General features: G+C 34.6%; 1 long non-coding RNA gene across 1 annotated transcript; it reads left to right on the top strand.

The window, feature by feature from the left end:
• The first annotated feature begins 540 nt into the window (after positions 1-540).
• LOC116638106 lies at positions 541-19,078 on the top strand. Its single transcript, XR_004300626.1, has 3 exons — positions 541-675; positions 17,888-17,949; positions 18,998-19,078. It is a non-coding gene; the product is annotated as an uncharacterized LOC116638106 (long non-coding RNA).
• The last annotated feature ends 1,226 nt before the right edge of the window (positions 19,079-20,304 follow it).

Genomic DNA, 20,304 nt, shown 5'->3' with positions numbered 1-20,304 from the left:
GGCTTAGGTCATGATCTCATGGGTCATGGGACCAAGCCCTGTGTGTAGGGCTCCTCACTCGGCAGAGAGTCTGCCTAAGGATTCTCTCCCTCTGCCCCTCCCCCTACTTGCAGTCTCTCTCTCTCTCTTTTTCTCTCTCTCTAAAATAAATAAATAAATAAATCTTTTTTTAAGAAAGTATCATCAACCTTGAATATTCAACTCAAATGTTCAGGCTCTTAAAAATCTGAGGCAGAGTTCATTACTTCTGTGTTCTCATATCTCTTGGTCAGCACCATTAATATGACCCACATCACATTCATTTCCTGTCTCTTCAAATAAACTCTGAGTCCCTCAATTCTGGAACCAAATCTTAAGATTATTCGTATTCACGGTTCTTAGAACAGGGCCTACTACAGATTATTCATTAATATTTTAGTGATAAATAAATGATTGAAAATAGAATGAAAGAAATCAAAATTTTTCTTAAAGAAACTTGAATTTGATACTTACATTTTTTTTAAATTTTATTTTATGTCTTTCAATCTAGGTTAAATCTTCTGACATGGGATGGTAACTGTCCTTCCATCTTGAAATTATTTTGGTATACCCAAATCATGTTGAACCAGGCCAGTCTCAGCTGAGTTGAAAATTCCATTTGCATGAACATATGAAAGGATCTGAGTTGAATTTGAGGTATGTACATGCCCAAGACTTAGGGTATCTGTCTCTGAAGTACTAAAGTGGGAAACACTTCCAAATTGCTAAATAATTCAGAATTTGCAGATTTTTTTCTTGTTTACATAAGAAAATGTGTTTTATCTACACCGCAGAGGTTATCATAAAAACAACACTTTAGGGGCGCCTGGGTGGCTCAGTTGGTTAAATGTCCGACTCTTGATTTTGGCTCAGGTCATGATCTCAGGGTCATGAGATTAAGCCCCACGTAGGGCTCTGCACTCGGTGTGGAGTCTGCTTGTCCTCTCTCTGCTTGCTGTCTCCCTTTCTTTCTCTCTCCCTCTCTCAAAGTCTTTAAAAAAATCACTATTACTAGGTATGGAAAGACTTTATAATATAAAAAGTGTACTCAGAGCTTTGAGTATTGTTATCTTTTACCATTGGAAATGGCAGAAAGATGGGAGAAGAAAGTATCTCTGCTTTTAATGTTTTTCCATTTTTTTCTTTTTTAAAAATATCCCTCTTCTTTGAAAAGAGTACCTTTATAGTGCTTAACCTAATGAAACTCAAACAGAAGTACAGCATACTTTTCAGTTCATGAAGAATAAAAGATTAGTGCTATGGGATTGGGATTGGTAAAGTGCAAAGCCACCTCCCAGTCCTGTGCAGGTACAGGGGACGTACACCTTGACTGCAAGTAGTTACTTGACTCAAAGCAGGAACAAAGTTTTGGTTTAATTCAGTCTGATAATTCTGAGTGAAGCAGTTTTATAATTCTATAGATGTGTTACATTTATGTCCAACTCACAGTATATTTGGTTAAGTTTATCATTACGTTAACTATTTTGTTATAAACCTGAATGTGTGGGAATTTCCTGACTTCTAGGCTTGAGTGATTTACTATAAGTATACTATTTGTTGAAATAAAAATTAATATTTATTATTTCTCTTGGCACATCACAGGAAAAATGTAGGAGGCATTCAGATGGGCTTGTTTATGGGATCACACATTTCTCAGAAATGATAATCAGAAAAATTTATTGTTGCAGATAAAATTTCAATCAATGTCAGTGAATATGCTCTGGGATATCTTCTTCATATGTTTCCATTAGAAGCTTAATTTGGATTTGCATTGTGTACATATTTTCAATCTTTCAGTACTAGCAAAAATATTTATAAATTTTGGTGTTAATCTCTGTGCAGTCATCTCACATATAATATTAGAAATAACCTGAGTAGTATGCATGAATGAATGTAGGGCAACAAAACAGAATGAAGTTTCTGTACATACAAAAAACACCTGCTTTAAATAAGAACATTTTGCTGGGAAGTCTTCAGAGCAGGGTAATTATAAAAACAGTAATTTAATGTGTTTAATTGATTGAGGGCCATAACAAAATGCTGTCCTTAATTTCTCTCTCTTGTTCTTCAGTTTTCTTAGCACTGTTCTCATGGTGTTGTTAAGAACGTTAAATAAAAAATAATAATAAAAGTAAAAGCGGGAATGGGAACCAAACCCCAGCATAAGATCAACAAGGAAGTCTGTGTGGCTGAGGCTGAGAATAAGTTTATTCACCTGTAGTTTATTTCTACTCTGGGGTCAACAGGCAGTTATATCATTATGTGAGGTAGGGAGATCTGTCTCATGTTCTCATTCAGAAGATTGGTTTCTCTCTCCATCAGAAAAGGAATAAGATGATCTCTGTCAGGATTCAAAATTCTCCAGATTATAACCACAGTCTAAAATTACAGCCACAAAAAAATAAAAATAAAATTACAGCCACATCCTTGTTTACTTACACATGCAAGTTAAGATGAAAACAAATGAACTACTTGGCTTACCCTACCCTGCATTGAGAAAGTTAGATTTTTTTTACTTTGAGAAATGAGCTGCCTGACTTACATTTTCAACTTTGTCTATTGCATGACCTTGATTATGCCGATTCACTTTCTTAGACATAGTTAGCTAGTTTCAATTTCTGCTCATTCAAACTGAGGGAAATAAGTGGTCTACTAATTAGTCAAGAGCATATAGATAAACATTCTTTCTCTCATATCACTTCAATTTTACAAATATTAAACATTTAGGGCTAGTATGCCCTAAAACTTCTACAAAGTCATATGTACATTTGTACTGGAAACAAATCTATTATATAAATTCAACTGTATTGGGGCGCCTGGGTGGCTCAGTCGTTAAGTGTCTGCCTTCAGCTTGGGTCGTGATCCCGGGGTCCTGGGATCGAGCCCTGCATTGGGCTCCCTGCTCAGCGGGAAGCCTGCTTCTCCCTCTCCTGCTCCCCCTGCTTGTGTTCCCGCTCTCGCTGTGTCTCTCTCTGTCAAATATAATCTTTAAAAATAAATATATAAACAATAAATTCAATTATATTTATACAACTTGACCCATCAAGAACCTCTAGTAATATGTACATTAAAATAATGTATTTTAATGGCTAACCATCCCACACCTTATTCACATGCCTAGTGTTTCTCTGTTATTTTTGCCAAAAACAACTTAGTAGCTTCAGGAAGAGTTGCTAGATTTAACAAAAGTACAAAATAATTAATTTTGAATTTCAGATAAACAAATAATTTACGGTCATACTTAAACTGAAATATTATTTGTTCTTTATCTGAAATTTAAATTTAACTAGGCACCCTGTATTTATCAGACAACCCTCTTCCTATGGGTTCCTAAAGAATCTGTAGTGGGGCGCCTGGGTGGCTCAGATGGTTGAGTGTCTGCCTTCGGCTCAGGTCATGATCCCAGGGTCCTGGGATCGAGTCCCACATCGGGCTCCCTGCTCCTTGGGAGCCTGCTTCTCCCTCTGCCTCTCTCTCTCTGTCTCTCATGAATAAATAAAATAAAAATCTTTAAAAAAAAAAAAAGAAAGAAAGAATCTGTCGTCAACATGACTCATGTTGGAAACATGACCACCTCAAGATGTGGAATCTGGGTAATATTGGGGATGCCCCAGTTGACACATTCAGAGGGTTTTTCCAAAGAGGGATTTGGAGAGTTCGTGCCCAAACATACATGTAGGATCAAAGAATCCCATAGAAGATGATCTGAAATTTATAGGAGTAAAAGGACTGACTCATCACCTTGGATGTGCTGTTAATTTAACAGTGGAGAGGGGTAGGCCTGATCATGAAATAAATCCTCTATTCAGCTCTGGAGAGAGGCTTATAAATGAAATAAGGGAACATGCAAAGATCTTTTTAAAAATTTAATCAAAATGTTTGTATAGAGTATTACAACTGTTCTACCCATAAACAATTTAAAGTTCATTTTTTCAGCTTTATTACAGTAAAAGTAATGAATTATAAGCTGTGTATATATATATATATATATATATATATAAATTGTACAATTTAAAACTTTTAACATGTATATACACCCATGAAATTATCATTATAGGAAATAAAAACATACTTGTCATTTCCACAATTTTCTTCATGTTCTTTATAAGCCCTCTACCCACCCTTTTATCTTCTCCCACAGAGCTCATCTCTTTTATATCACTATGGATTAGTTTGTAATTTACTAGAACCATGTATAAATGGAATCAGAGATCAGTGCATTCTCTCTCTCTCCCACTGCATGTGTCTTCTCTTATTCAGCATTATTCTTTTGAGACTCATTCATTTTCATAGATACATCAATAGTGCAATTTTTGTATTGTGGAATAGTATTCTGTTACATGTATATACCATAAATCTGTGTATCTATTCAACTACTAATGGACATTTGTGTCATTTCTAGTTTTTATCTATTATAAGTTAAGCTGCTATCGATATTCATGTATTTGTATAATTACTTTATTTATCTTGGGTAAATATTTAGGCATGCAAGGCACAATCATTTGCCAGGTGTAGATTTAATTTTTTTTAGGAAATTGCCAAAATGTTTTCCAAAGTGGTTGCACCATTTTATATTACTAGCAGCGGTGGTTGAGTGTTTATGGTGTATAAATATACATGTAGGTGAAAAACAATTTTAATTATCCGAGCCTGATCCAAAACTGTTTTACATGTAAACACAAAACACTTTTGCACATTTTAATATATACAGAATTTTCTAGGAATAAGACTACCATGTAAATCTACCATGTTTGTTTGGAACTTTATCAAGTATTGTTCATTTTGAAAAATCTTGTTTTGAATTGCCAGTATAGTACACCCATACTAGTGTGACAATATCAATATGTCAATATGTTACATCATTATTTCTGTCATATTCATGGTACTTTTACATTTCAATGAAGATATCTGACTGCATAATTATATTTTTAGTGCGGTTGTGCCAAAGCATCTACATACTCAAATGCATATTATTTTATTATACGTTTCCTCTTATTTCTGTTATATATTACAGTTAGGGAATTTTATATATTAAAGATAATTATAAGTAAAGATACATTTTATTTTATATTAATACCATTTCACAATAGCTGTGTTAAGCTGAATAATGTGGCCTCCCCAAAAAATTCCCAAATACTAAATCCAGAACTTGTAAATATGCTATCTTCCATAGTAAAAGGGACTTCTCAAATTTGATTAAGGATCATGAAGTGAGGATATTGCTTTGGATTACTTAGGTACACCCAGTGGATCACAGGATCCTTATAAGAGGTAGGCAGGAGAATCAGAGTCACTATTAGGAGATGTAACAAGATGGGCATGAGGTTTAAGTAATACAAAGAAGAGACCAGAGCCAAAGAATACAGGTAGCCCCCAGATGTTGAAGAAGACACTGAAATGGATTCTCCATTTAGAGCCTTCAGAAGGAACTAGCTTTGCCAGCACTTTAGCACAGTGTGACTAGTTCTGGACTTATCCCCAGAACTTGAAGATAATAAATTTATGTTGTTTTAAGCCACTATGTTTGTAGAAATTTGTTACAATAGAACAGAAATACAGTGAAATAGAAATATAATAAAGGGATCATATACTAAATCATATAGTAAAGAGATAATTTAAAACTGTGGAAACATTGGGTCCTCGGTGCTTTATTTTTTATCATTATTAAATAATTTTTTTTTTTTTTTTAAAGGGAGAGAGCACAGGCGTGGCAGGGAGGGGCAGAGGGAGAGGGAAAGAGAGAATCTTAAGCAGGCTCTATGCTCAGTGCAGAGCTGGAGCTGGGGCTCCATCTCATGACCCTGACATCATGACCTGAGCCAAAATCAAGAGTCGGATGCTTAACCGACTGAGCCACCCAGGTGCCCCCTCAGTGCTTTATTTATGTTTATTGTGGAGACCTATTATGGCATATAAAATATACAAGAAATGTGTCTTAGAAATCACACTGACAGGTTTGTCAATGTTGGCTTGGAAGTTGAGGATAAGGCTGGAGGTAGAGACTACTTAGAAGCAGTTGAAATGGTACTGTAATTCTTTCTATGTGTGACCTTTTGACTGGACTGGGAGCATCTCAAGGGGAGGAGTATTAGTATATTTGCCTTTGTTTCATCTACTCCAAATTATAGTTGGCATACAGCTAATTCACAGATAATATTTGACTAGCGTACTGCTAAAGGTGTTGATCTTGCCAAGTACACAGAAAGAAATAGTTTTTTGGTCATTAATTCTGAAATATTTACCTCATTATGTTTATCAGTAGTGAATGACTATCCAACCTGCTTTCCTGAAGAGTAAATGTGATTTTGAAAGTCGTATTTGTCATAAATTATATTAATTTATTTTATTTTTTAAAAGACTTTATTTGATAGAATGTGAGAGAGAGCACGAGTGAGGTGAGGGGCAGAGGGAGAAGCAGACCCCCGCTGAGAAGGGAGCCTGATGAGGGACTTGATCCCAGGACCCTGGGATCATGACCTAAGCCAAAGGCAGATGCTTAACAGACTGAGCTACCCAGGCGCCCCATAAATTGTATTAATTTAATTAACTGAACAGAAATTCCATGAGGTCAGAACCTGTGTCGTCTTTGTTCATTGATGATTCCCAAGTGTCCATAAGAAGATCCACTGGGCACACAGAAGGCACTCAATAAATATTCATTGAAAGGATAAATTATAAGAGAATCTGAGGAATGCTTCTACATCTCATTTATAGTACCTAAAACTGTTTCTGTTACTGTACGTTTCTTTTTCTGGATATACTTTCACTATATTTGATTTAAACTATGTCATTGCTTTATAGTTTTAAGGTGCCTAACTAGACCAATTTATATGATGACACTTTATTAAAATTTCTACATTTTTGTGTCAATTTCATTTTCCTCAAGCAAAAATATATTTCTATAAATTATATTTTCAATATATTTTTGCATAATTATGCCTAATTTAGCTCATCTTCCCTTTCTTCAGACTTTTTTTTTAACTCAAATTTAACATTTATTTTAGGGAGATGAATTGATGAATACCTACTAGGTGTTGAGCACAAATATTTGATTTTTAAGTAATCTTATGGGCTAAATTTTCCATTGTATCAATAAAGAAGGTGAGAACTAGATATTAAGTTATTTGACAGAAATTATACAAATAGCAAATGGCACAATTGGAATTTGATTTTGGTTGTCTGTGTCTACAAAATTCAAGTTCTTTTCTCCAAACCCCAGTGGTTTTCTTATATTGAATCACCTGTGCCAACATTTAAGCGTTATGGACTGAGAGAAAAGTCAGTGGCTACAAACCCATCTATTTCACTTCAACATCCAATTGCAAAAGAAGAAATAGCTGTTAGGTAGAAAATAGAAGAACTGCAAGGTGAGACTTTTTAAACCTGCAATATCCAAACTATATCAACGTGAAATGATTTATTATTTGCACCCAAACTCTAGGGCCAGGCCCTGGGGGAACATATCAAGGAAATCATCTTTTCTACAAATCAAGTAACCAGGCTTCTTTGTCCTTTCTTTTTTCCCGCCTCCTCTTTCTCCTTCTCCTGTCTTCCTCTATATTAGCCAGAGTTCTCCAGAGAACAAGAACCCTTAGATGATAGATAGATAGATAGATAGATAGATAGATAGATAGATAGATAGATTTATTATAGGAATTGACTCACATGGTTATGGGGGCTGAGAAGTCTCATAGTCTGCTATCTGTAAGTTGGAGAATAAGGAAAACTAGTGGTGTAATTCAGTCCAGTCCAAGTAAGCAGGCCTGAGAACCAGGGGAGCTGATGGTATAAGTCCAAGGGGGAAGGCTCCAGGACCAGGAGCACTGATGTCTGAGGATAGGAGAAGGTGGATGTTACAGGTCAAGTGAAGAGAGCAAATTTACCCTCCGTTCATTTTGTTGTTCTTTTCAGGCCCTAAAGAGATTGGATGATACTCACATTCCTGAAGGCCATGTTCTTTACTGGGTCTATCAATTTAATGCTAATTTCTGCTGGACCCCCCCCCCCCCCCCACACACACACACACTCACACAGACACACCCAGAAATAAAGTTTAGCTATCAGGGCATCCTTTAGTCAAGTGGACACATAAAATTAAAATTAACCATCCCACTACCTTACCTCTCTCTCCTCTAACCTCCTCCTTTTCACCTTCCCCTCTTCCTCCTCCTCCTATTCATGCTTGCTGTTAAATATTTCATGCTCTAGAAGAATAAAACAGAAGGAATAGGCGTAAGTTGCAGAAAAAATGGCTCAGGTTAAACAAAGGTCAAATATGAGAAATCCAAATAAACAAGGAAATAGAATATTGAAGAAAGTGTAGAATCTTATTTCCTTAAGATGTCATAGAGTACCATTAAAACACGTAAGCATCCTTAGGAAATAATTGAACAACAAATAACATGTCATCTGCTTCTCCCCTTTGTACCCAATACTTCCTCATTCTGAATAGATAAAACCCTTATAATAATTTATTTAGCTCCGAAAAATTACTTTGTACTTGGTAAGTGATGTAGGAAATGTTGGGGTTCAGAGCCGATGGCCAAGAAAGAATTCTTGAGATGTCTTCGGTGCAAAAAGGTGCTTTTACTAAAAGCACAGGGACAGGACCCTTGGGGAGAAAGTGCTGCACTGGGGTTGTGACAGGTGACTGATACATACTTTCAAGTTGGGAGGAGGTTAGGGATAGCATAAGTCTCAGGAATTTTGGAAACAAGGTTTCCAGGACCTTGAGGGGGCTAGCTTGAGGGGACCGTTTAGGAAAAGGTCATTTATTACTGTTTAGTCATGAGACCCTTTGGATGTGTATCAGTGGGTCATATGCTTGGAGGATAATTGCTAGCATATATCTTGTGGGGTAGAGATAAATGAAATTTCCAAAGGAATTTTTATATGTTAAAGTAGACTTACAGGATCCTGGGGGGTTGGGCTAAGATTGCTTTTTTGCCCTTAGCAAAGTGTCAACATCAAGGCAGCTGAGCTCCCAGAAGGTCACTCTGCCTGTTTGAAGGACTTGTCAATGGGCTGTAGGAAATAAGGAAGTTTATTTTTTTCTCTTTTTCCTTTGTTTGCCACATCAGTAAGTGTTCGTTCCCATAAAATATTGAAGAAATGTGTGATTCTGTGCCTTTGAAAAGCTCACAGTCAAATCTAGCAAAAAAAAAAAAAAGAAAGAGCATAAAATGTTTTGTTTTTGTGTGATTTTGGAAAAAAAAGAAACATTTACTGATAGAGTATTTGTATTCACATGAAGAAGGAGTGACTCTGTAGAGGTAGGAGCTGAGGAAAAATCTGGCTAGGGGAGATATCTCTGTTTAAATTCTTTTGGGATTCTCTTTATTGTCGGCTAATCCTCCTTTGTCCTACAGGGCTGTTATAACCCAACTAGCTTAGACACATCCCAAGTCAAATCTCAGTCAGGTAAAGCCTATTAAAAGAATCAGTGAGTCCAACAGACTATAATTTTTATTCATCATCTTCCCCTTCTCTTCCTCTCAGTTTTATACGTGTATATATCAGCAATAGGCTTAAATGATTGCAGTACAGTGCTCACTGGAAATAGAGAGTTGTGAACTAAATGCCTCCTTAGCATCTTTTCATCTCTTTTCAGTTCTTTATATCCACTGTTTTGGAAAAGATTCATTATAAAAATATCTAGCCGTAACATTTTTAACATTCATTCTTCTTCTAAGGAAAATGAAATTGCATTGTGTTTATAGTTATTGCCGTCGTTTTCCCCACGTTATTTCTAGGCCAAGAAGATTTTTGCCATTCTTAGCCTGATTTTGAAAGTACCATTTATCTCCCAAAAAATGTCTTTAGAAAATCTAGATGACCTTCTATGGCACAATTAATAATACTCCCAAGCCACTGGGAAAGTAGAAAATACCTTTTTCCTTAACAGTTCCATTTACCATGTCTTCTTCCTTCTCCCTCATTTATCTGTAGACCTTCAGTTAGGGTTTTAGAAGGCAGAAGTGTGCTGTCCATTAGCTCCACAGTAGACTACAGGAAGAGATGTAAGCAGTGCAATAAGAGCAGGTGAAAGAAGAGCTATTTTTCCTGTTCAAGAAAACAGAAGTGACATCCTTGTAAACTTTCAGAAATGCAATATCAAATTCATCTTAGATGACAATATGTGCAAAGTGTGATGAGAAATCAGCCCATGCTATTTATTCATCATTATTATTCACATAATAAAGAAGGGAGGCCCTGGGTTAAAGCGCCAGTATCTTAAAAAAATATGTATATATAATGTTTTGTTTTTTTCCTTGTGAAAAATGATACTCAAACCCAGCTACTTAGCTGAGTCTTCCGTTCCAAAGTGAGGCCTCTTCCATTGTAGTTACACCCTGCAAAGGGATTTCTCCATCAGCCCCAGACTACCAAAACAGCTTTAGAACAGTAAAAGATGGAGAAATATAGCAGTGTCAATCTGGCCATACTTTGGACAAAGATGCCTACCAAACTTTGATTAAAACCATCTTCCTAAACAGTCTCACTGAGCAGCTATAGAAATCATAATTAAAGAATCTTAAGAACGTCCTTCTTTTTCTACTGAATTCAGAAATTCCTAAAAGAGTAACACACTGAGATTAAAAAGAACAACCACTTTTTATCCAAGAATTAGAGCATTGTCTTTTTTTTTCATTGTCATGGACAAATTTAAGGGGCTTTCTTCTTATATTAAAGGAAAAATGCTTTGATAATCCATGGTCATGATGCTTTTTTAATTTTTTGTATTTAGTTTTGCTTTCCACTGTAAAACCTCAGATTGAGTTCATGTTCAGATCATCAATTGTATGGCTTACTGCCCTGGCCTCCTCCTGTTTTCTTTGCTTCCAGTTGCTTGTCTAACTCCAGTTTCCTCTCTCTCCATACTGTTGTTGGTCTCCTTTGAAAAGTAATCATGTGTATTAGTTAATGTTCTCCAGAGAAATGGAACCAACAAGGTGTTTGTGTGTGTGTGTGTGTAATATATAATACATATATTTATTTTATATAATATGCAATCTCTTTATATATCATATCTTTATAAATATATATTTATTTTACATAATATGCAATCTCTTTATTGTAAGGAATTGGCTCATGCATTTATAGAGGCTGATAAATGCAAAATCTATAGTGGTAATGTTGCAGTTCAAGTACAAAGGCCTGAAGGCTGCTATAGAACTGGGAGGAGCTGATGTCCTAGTTTTAAGGCCCATCACACAGGAGAGTTATCTTTTGCTTAAGAGAAGGTCATTCTTCTATTCTATGAAGGCCTTTATAACTGTTGGATGAGGCCCACCTACTTTATGTAGGGTTAAGAACTACTGTAGTTTTTTGTGCAGTTAATTGCCCCTCCTCAGTTATGAGCAAAGGCAGTTTTCTTCAAAAGCACATCCATATGCTTTTCAGTATCTAACACATGACATGGAACACTATTATAGGCTTTCAAAAAAGTTTTTTGAAATTTAAATGAGTTTGTGTGTATATATATATGTATATATATATATATATATATATATACTTTGTCTTTACAGCTCTGTATTTATATCAACTTCTGGAATTTTAGATCAGATTTCTTTGTGGGTAGGAGGATGTCAAGGAATGTTGTGATTCTGAACTAACAAGATGGCCCAGGTCATTCAGTTGTTCATGCTAAGATTTAAATAAAAAAGAGGCATGAGGCACATGAATTACATAATTTCCTTTGAGCCTCAGCAGAAAAGGACATGCCATGATTTTTTTTTAACTTTTCATAAATGCCACTAGCAATTAATTAAATTTATCATAAATGTGACCCACTGGCCTACTGATCAGCAGCCCACATGTTACAAGGTATTGAACATTCTTAAATCTAAGACCTCTAACTTTTGGGTAGTAAATCTAAAATATGCATTTTTCAGAATATTAATAGTTGTACTTCATAATTTTATAAAGCCTTTCATACAGGATTTTAATAAAACTTGGAGATATTAATTAAACCTATTTGGGGTTTAATTTTCTTTTAAATATGTGTGGAGGGGTTCATGATACCACTATATTTCATTAGGTATTAGAAATGCCCAAATGAGTCTTAAAAATGCTATTTTCTTTTTTACTTAATTTAGAAAACAGTTGAGAGATCCATCACTAACCAAGTGTTTTACCTTTCTAACAAATTTTCCATACTTATGATTTAAAGATTTAAGAATTCTACCAAAGGAAATGCCCACTGTAGTTCACACAGTGAAAATATCCATCTAAGCTGTAATTCCAGCTCCCCTATCTTTTTCATCTCCGTAGTCATTCTCACTATGAGCCTTTTTAGGGTATTTCAGTATCTTGTGTTACAATAATTTGTCAATATTTCTTACTCAAATATTATTGGAAGTATATTAAGTGTATGAGAAACTTTTTTCATTATTTAGCAGTGTTCAACTTTGAAAATGTCTACATGGTACCTTTCCCTAAGTTTGCTAACATAAATTGTATTTTTTTTTTTTTTTTAATGCCAGGTAGATGAGACTAACATTTGGGGATTACTTAACTTTAAACCTCTTCACTGTAGTTTACTTGTGGTTTGGCCTTTGAGATGACTCCATGACCTCTTTAAGTTTCGGTTTCTCATCTCTGAGGTGGGTGAGATAACAGACCCTCCTTGTATTGGGAGGATTGAGTGAATACTGTATCGAGAGCATACCCTCAACAATAAACAGTAAATATCAGCTGCTCACTGTTGGTACTAATAGTATCAGTTGAACCTGTCTCCCTCTTCCATACCAATGTTTGGAGTGATTGACTCTTCTGAGATTTAGCAATAATGTATCGTATGTAAATACATTGTAGCCGATGGGTCCATTAGGAAGAGCAAACTCATTGAGGCTAAACTGTATCGTAGTTATTTTAGTGTCTTTAATTTTTTTTTTTTATCAAGAAACAGTACAAAGTAAAGATCAATGAATGTTTGATGAGTAAAAAAAACTGATTAAAAATTGAATGAATAAAAGAGGAAATGGTCTTTCAGTGGTCAGTTTATGACATGAGAGGCTGCTTCTTTCTCAGTGGGTTTATCCCATCCATAAAGGCATTCTATCAAAGAATCATATTCATTTTAATGATAGCCATGACTTTTCATATGAAACACATGCTCTCACATTTGGTCATTAGCCATATTTATGCTCTAAATTTCAATCCCCATTATGGTACGAGTTTAAATGTCCCTTTAAAACTAGACTTGAGTTATACATGAGAAATGTGAGCTTGGAATGCTAGCCATTTGTTCTACATTTGGATATATAAATATTGTAGTCTTTAATTTAAGATAAAATGTAAAAACAAAATATAAAAATGAAGTGCCTTCTTATAGACAGTGATAACACTACTGTATTCAGATTATCTGTAACTTCTCAACCAATTTATTAGTCTTTTAATTTAATTTAATTTAATTTTATTGTGTTATGTTAGTCACCATACAATACATCATTAGTTTTTGATATAGTGATCCATGATTCATTGTTTTCGTATAACACCCAGTGCTCCATGCAGTACGTGCCCTCCTTAATATCCATCAACGGGCTAACCCATCCCCCCACCCCCTCCCCTCTCAAACCCTCAGTTTATTTCTCAGAGTCCATAGTCTCTCATGGTTCATCTCCCCCTCCGATTTCCCCCCTTCATTTTTCCCTTCTTTCTCCTAATATTATTTACTTATGGTCTAGACCTTGACCAAAATACAGAATGAAGTCAATGAAGTTGTTGAACATCTGGCTGTCTTTTTCTCACTTTGTCTCCTCCAGCTCCCATGGATAGTAAGTTTACCCATTGGGTATCACTTTTAGATACTGACCCATTCTCCTCCTGAATGAAAATCTGATAATTTCAGAGTGCATATCATGATCCTCCTCCTCACCAACTATGGGCCCTTGCTGCCAAAAGACCTACATAACTGGGAGTTTCACTGGATGCCTATGTTTAGCCACTGGGAGCAGGATTTTCTACCAGTTTCTTCCCATAGTTTCGACCATCTGTCATACCAAATGTTTCCTCATTTTTGTAGATGACTATTTGACATTCTAATTAGAATTTGGGTTTACTATTTAATGTCCATCTGCTTTCCTGAACACTCACAAAACCCTGTATAACCCTTTTCTAGTGTCTCCCTAGGAAAAATACAATATCCTTCTCCCTTATATTCTGTCTCACCCTAACCTCAATAATCAGATTAATCAGTTAGATAATAGAATGACAGTGATGCTCACTGACTTAAACTGTTTCCTGCTGCCCTTAGTGCTGTGCCCCACCTGCCTTCTGTAATTTCCTTTCTCCCAACTTTTTCACACAGTTGCCACCCAGACATTTCTAAACTTGCCACCCCACACCCACTGCACACTGTAAACACTGCCCTAACAGAGCCGTTCTTTACAATTGGGACAACATTCCTGACCACTGCTACATCTGTTTTCACTTCTTCCTCAGCCTTCGTGTCCAAGTTGCCTAGTCCCAGCGATGGTCCATTAAAATCCCAAGTCAATAGCACTGAGAAAGTCATACTGATGACCTTGTTTTCATTATTTGAACCATGTCAAAATCAGACCTTACCCAGCTTCTTCACATCTTTAATATTTTGTTGGTTCAAACGGAGAATACATTTTAAATTTCGACCTTAAAATGGGTGAAAATGCATACACTGTGACTACTCCTTAAACTTTTATTTTCCCATTGCTTTAAGATACGTTGAATATTTTTAACATTTATTTTATAGTAACAATATTTGTTTTATGTCTCTGCTCATAAAACATAAGACCACTCAAAAACATCAAATCTGAACTTTTTCTTCATATTATAAAATTAATACTTTTATAGTAGTTAGCATTTGATAGGAAATAAATAATATATTATTAAAATTTATTTTAGACATACTTTTAAAAATTCCATATGTTTTCACAAAGCTATACTATAATTAATTTAGGAATGTCCCTATTTCTTTTTTTAAAGACTGATTAATTTTAGAGAGAGAAAAAGAGAGTTGAGGGGAGGGCCGGAAGGAGAGGGAGAGAGAGAGTCTCAAGCAGACTCCTCACTAAGTACGGAGCCCGACTCAGGGCTTGATCTCAAGACCCTGAGATCATGACCTGAGCTGAAATCAAGAGCCAGACGCTTAATTGACTGGGCCACCCAGGTGCCCCAGGAATGTCCCTATTTCTTATTTCTTCTATTTTTTTTTTTTTTTTTTAATTTCAACTAGCATTATAGCTACAGGTTTGACATCTGCTCCTACCAAATTAGTTTCTTAAAGGGGGGAAAAAAAAAACCCTGTTTAGTTCATCTGTTAAGTTCTTTCTCCTTTCTAATTTATCCTCTTTAACCAATAGCACTGACTATAGTGGCTTAAAAACACATAGTGGGTAATCAGTTGTTTGCAGAATGATTGATTCACCACTACATTATTAAGTTTAGGATTTTGTCAGGCACCCATTTAGAGCTGACCTTGTGGGCTTTCCTAAGCTAATTTCTGAAGTTTCCTGTGCCCACAATGAGAGGCTGATTTAATATAAGCAGAATGGCACCTTCGTTTGACCCAATGTGATACATTTTACATGTTAACAAGCTTACACTTAACAAGTCTTCAGGGTTTTTCCATCCTGCAATTTGTTTTTCTATAATATTATTTAGAGCCTCACTGCATTCTTGATTATCTAAGATTCCAGCAGTGCTAACCACCATCTGGACACTGCAGCAATGGCATGAGCAAGGTTCCAGTATTTTGAGAATCCAGTATAGTTTCTCATCACTTGTGTATTTTTATGTATACATGAATAAATAACGTAAAAGCACAGTAGCCTTAATAGGATTTGTACAAAAAGAATGATTTAAGAAAGAATGTTATTTTGGAGGGAAATGAACAAACTCCTCAGCCCCCTCTACTTTAGTTAATACTGTCTAAGCAATTTTCTGAGCTTTTTTTTTTTTTAAGTAAAGACTTTTTAAAAAAAGCCCATTCTTCAATTTGCCACTGTGTAATAAAGTATGTTACTTCTTCATTTTTACTTAACAAATTTTTTTGTGAGAATTTCTAGCTATTCCTATTTTCAAATATGATGTTTTAGGACAAAGGTATGGTTTTATTCACCTAAATGATCAGTTTTATTGCAGAAATATGTATCTTTGTTATATTATGCTTTGGTAAATCTTTTCTTCATGTTATCTCAAGAATTGTGTTCAGGGTGTTACAGATATGGCGACATATGAATTCTGCTATTATCAAACAGCTCAGTTTTTATTCAGCATTTAATCACTCATAAGCATTATGTTTCAACATCTCAGTTTTTCTCCCATGTGTATTAACTTTTAGGAAAAATATGAACATGTGGATTTACTTTTGAAGCCTTGCACATCATCATAATATATTAGGATTCCTTGAGTAAATATTTCTTTATATCTTTATTTAAATACCTACTCAGTTTTTTGGCCCAGACTTTACTGTCTATACAACATAAAATATGAAACAGATTTATTATTCCTGAAATGAAAACTCTATGCCTGGCTTACTGCTCTTGAAAGAAAAACTGAATATATCATCTAAGTATTTTCAAAAATTTTAGTACCATCTGTATGAGGACTTTTAAATCTATTTTATTCTGGAATATTATTTGTTGAGCTTGATGATATATTTATGAAAGTTTAGCAAATTGCAACAAAATTTTTTTCTTGGAAAAAAGAAAAACAAAACAACACACACATTAGATTGAAACTCAGATTCCTGGGTCTTAACTCCGGTTCTTCTTAGCTGGATGCTCCTTTGCAACTCACTAAAACACTTTGAAAGCAAGAACCATGCCTGGTGAGTAGAATATTATATGTATCTAATAAATATTTGTTAAAGTCACCTAAATTAATAGTAACTTGCTTTGTTAGTTATTCCAGAAAGCTGTTCAATGCCACTTTGCCAGAAAGAACCTAAGACTATTGTTTCTTTAGTTGTCAAGAGTGGTGCAAGTAAGAGGAAGACTGGTTGGTGAAGCTAATAACATGGAGACCAGTCTTAGGCTGTTGCAATTTAATTGGGAGACTGTAGAGGCAGAATCCAGTATAAGAACTGAGATAGACAAAAAGGTAGACAATCAATGATAGACATTTATGCATTCCTCTCCAGCTAGATCCTGTACCCGTTCTCCTCTTTCTGCAGACATATTGGGCTTCTTTTAGTTTCCTAAAGACTTCCAGATCCCTCCTTCCTCAGTCCTGCAGATTCTAGTTTCTCTTCCCAGAAGTCTCTCTCTGGCCCTCTTCACCTTAGAATCGCCACTCATTTTTTAGGTTCAGTTCAATGGGATTTCTTTAGGAAAGCTTCTCCAACAAACCTCCAGATGGATCAAGTCCATCCTGCTATATTCTCTCAGAGCTGTATATATGTATATATATGAGAGAAAATGTGTGTGTATAAATATATATATACAATTTATTTATATATACAATATATTTATGATACTTTTACAAATCTCATATATATGTATGAAAACATTCACATAATGCATGTAGACTAGGAATCTGAAAGTTACCAGTAAATTGTTTCTGGAGAAACATTATTGACAATGAGCTCCAGCTTCTCTGTATTTCTCCTAAAATAACACAAAAGTGAATAAAGTTAAAATTTTAGCAGGATAGTTTGAGATTAGGCATTTGGATTGATTGACTAAAGCTTAGATAATTAGAAGCCATTTTCCTGTGAAGATTAATTGATACAGTACTTCCTGGAAGTTTTATTTGGAGTGATGCAGGTAATTAAACAGAAGAAGGACGAGGGGGGAGGAGGAGGAGGAGAAGAAGATGACTTTTCACATAAAATATGGTTTCTTTTTCATTCTAATTTTTAAAAACTTTATCTTTGACACGCATTCAGTATGGCCAGCGGTAAAGAAAGTGGACATTACAGTGACTACTCTCATTTACTTGCTGTGTAAGGTAAGGCAGTTTACTTCTCGGATCCAATCTCCTTTTCTTACGTTTGTGATATTAGGAATTATTATGATGCAGTGCATATAATGCAGCTCGCCTTTTCTAGCACATAGTAAGCACTCTTAAGCAATAATTAAGTTGCTATGCCCTTTATCCCACCCCTCAACCCCAAAGAAACTCAGTTTGTATTAGTCCACACCTTTAAATTGGTACAATTTTTTCCCTGCAAGTAAACTGTTTTTTTCCCAGCTTTTAAACATGCTTATTTGTTCCCTCTTCCAATGCTGACCATTTACAGTTGAGCCTCTTTGTGCGTATCAGCCAAACACATATTTATATGTGTGTTTAAAAAATCTGTGAATCATTTAAAGAATCTTAATATTAGAAACAACAATTTAGTTACAAGCTATGCATTTAGGAATAATTTCTCTTACTCATTCTGATGTAAACAAGGATTTATTTCATATTGAAATATTAACAAATGTCTATTAATTATGTAGCAATTAGTATTCAGTTTACCAAAGCAATATTCATCTTTAAAATTCTTTGGAAGCTATATTAATATTCTATTTCTCATGATTAATGTAGGGTCATTCTCTTCTTGAATACATAATATATCATATTATTTACATTACTTTACCTCATAATTTGTTACCACTTTTAGGCACATTAGCAATGGAATTTAGAAACATCTATGAAGACTTATTTTCTGGATCTTTTCAGTTATTTAAATTTTAACAGATGTTTGGTAATGACTGTAGTTGCAAATAGCAACTTTATGAATAATTATGTCTGAGAATATGGTGATAACTTACAAAGTACAACTTAGATACCAACATTTCTTCTCCATTGCCTAATGGTCTAAATTCCTCTGCCTGCCGACCAGACCCATCAACATCTTGATAAAACACAGCCTTCCACAATTGAAGCTTTCTCCCTAGCACAGTACATATGCTACTTTTCACTCCCATCAACCTCCATCTGTTCTCTCCTTCCATTTTATGTTATCTAACATTGATTCCTCTTTCTCAAATCCTTTTTTTTTTTTTTTCAGGTCAACGTCCCATGGATCTTTTAAGATAAGACCTGGTTTCTAGATTCATCTCTCCTCTATGACGTTTTATAAGACTCCCCCAAAGAATAAATTTCTCACTTAAACACAAAATTTTGAAAGGGTTAATTGTGCACATTTTTTAATCACCAAAAAGCTGTCAATACCATAACAGAAATAAAAGAAAGTAGCAAAAATATGTCTGAAAAAAACATAAAAACTCCTATAATCCTACCTACCTAGAAATAATTCCTTTTTATATGTACATAAACATATTTAAATATTTTTTATAAAAATAATTATCATACTGAATGATGGCTTATTTTGTTTACTGTATGAAGAATTTTTACATAGATTGCTTTATTTTTGCATCTCTGTTAAAGCTCAATTATATAATATTTTATGTAGTATTTTCTAATTTAAAGATACATGCAACTTTGAAACCTAAGAATAAAACAAACACAAAAGATTTTGTCAATTACTTAAAAACGAGAACATTATCAGACTTGTTAAAGTTAGCTGTGGATTCATTTTCATTCACAGAACACAGAATGACCACTGTCCTAAATTATCTATTTATTATTCTCAATTTTTATGCATGAAATTATCACATATTTGTATACCTCTAAACATTATTTTTAGGTTTGCTTTTGAAAGTTTTTTAATGGGAATTATTTTGCATAGTTCTTATGCAAGTGCTTTCATTTACCCAATGTTATATTTCTGAGCTATATCCATGTAGTTCCATGTGGTTATAGTTATATTAATTAACACTACTAGATATAGTTCATTGATTTTTACTACCATATGTAAAATACATAAATGTACCATAATTTATTTCTCTATCCATTGATGGACATCTGGGCTAATTTTAGTTTTTTTGCCCTTATAAAAAATGATGGCTATGACAATTCTTGTACATATTTTAGTAAAATTAGATAAGAACACGGGCAATTTTTAGATTTCTTAGTTCCACATTAAAATACTTAAAAGAGATGGAAGTAATTTTAACAATAAATTTTATTTTGGGTACACTATGTCCAAAATATTTTCATTTGACATACTAGCCTAATGCTCCTCTTGGCTTGACTAAACTTTAGACAGGTTTCTTCCTAACTATAGGTTCCTGACCTCCCTTTTCTTAGAGCATTTACTTTAGAAAGCTTCCATTTACAAATTCTTTCTTTACCCCTTTGAGATGTAAATCTTCTTCCAGCCTCTTGATATTTTATAACCAAGGGCTGTCTTTCTCTAGGGCCAAGAGTTATCCCTTTGAAATATAATCACCAAGAAAAATAGAGGCCCTGTCC

This window comes from Phoca vitulina, unplaced genomic scaffold, assembly GCF_004348235.1.
Source record: "Phoca vitulina isolate PV1807 unplaced genomic scaffold, GSC_HSeal_1.0 scaffold16, whole genome shotgun sequence".
Lineage (NCBI taxonomy): Eukaryota > Metazoa > Chordata > Mammalia > Carnivora > Phocidae > Phoca > Phoca vitulina.
The sequence above is the reverse complement of the archived record's forward strand: the minus strand, read 5'-3'. Positions and strand labels throughout refer to the sequence as shown.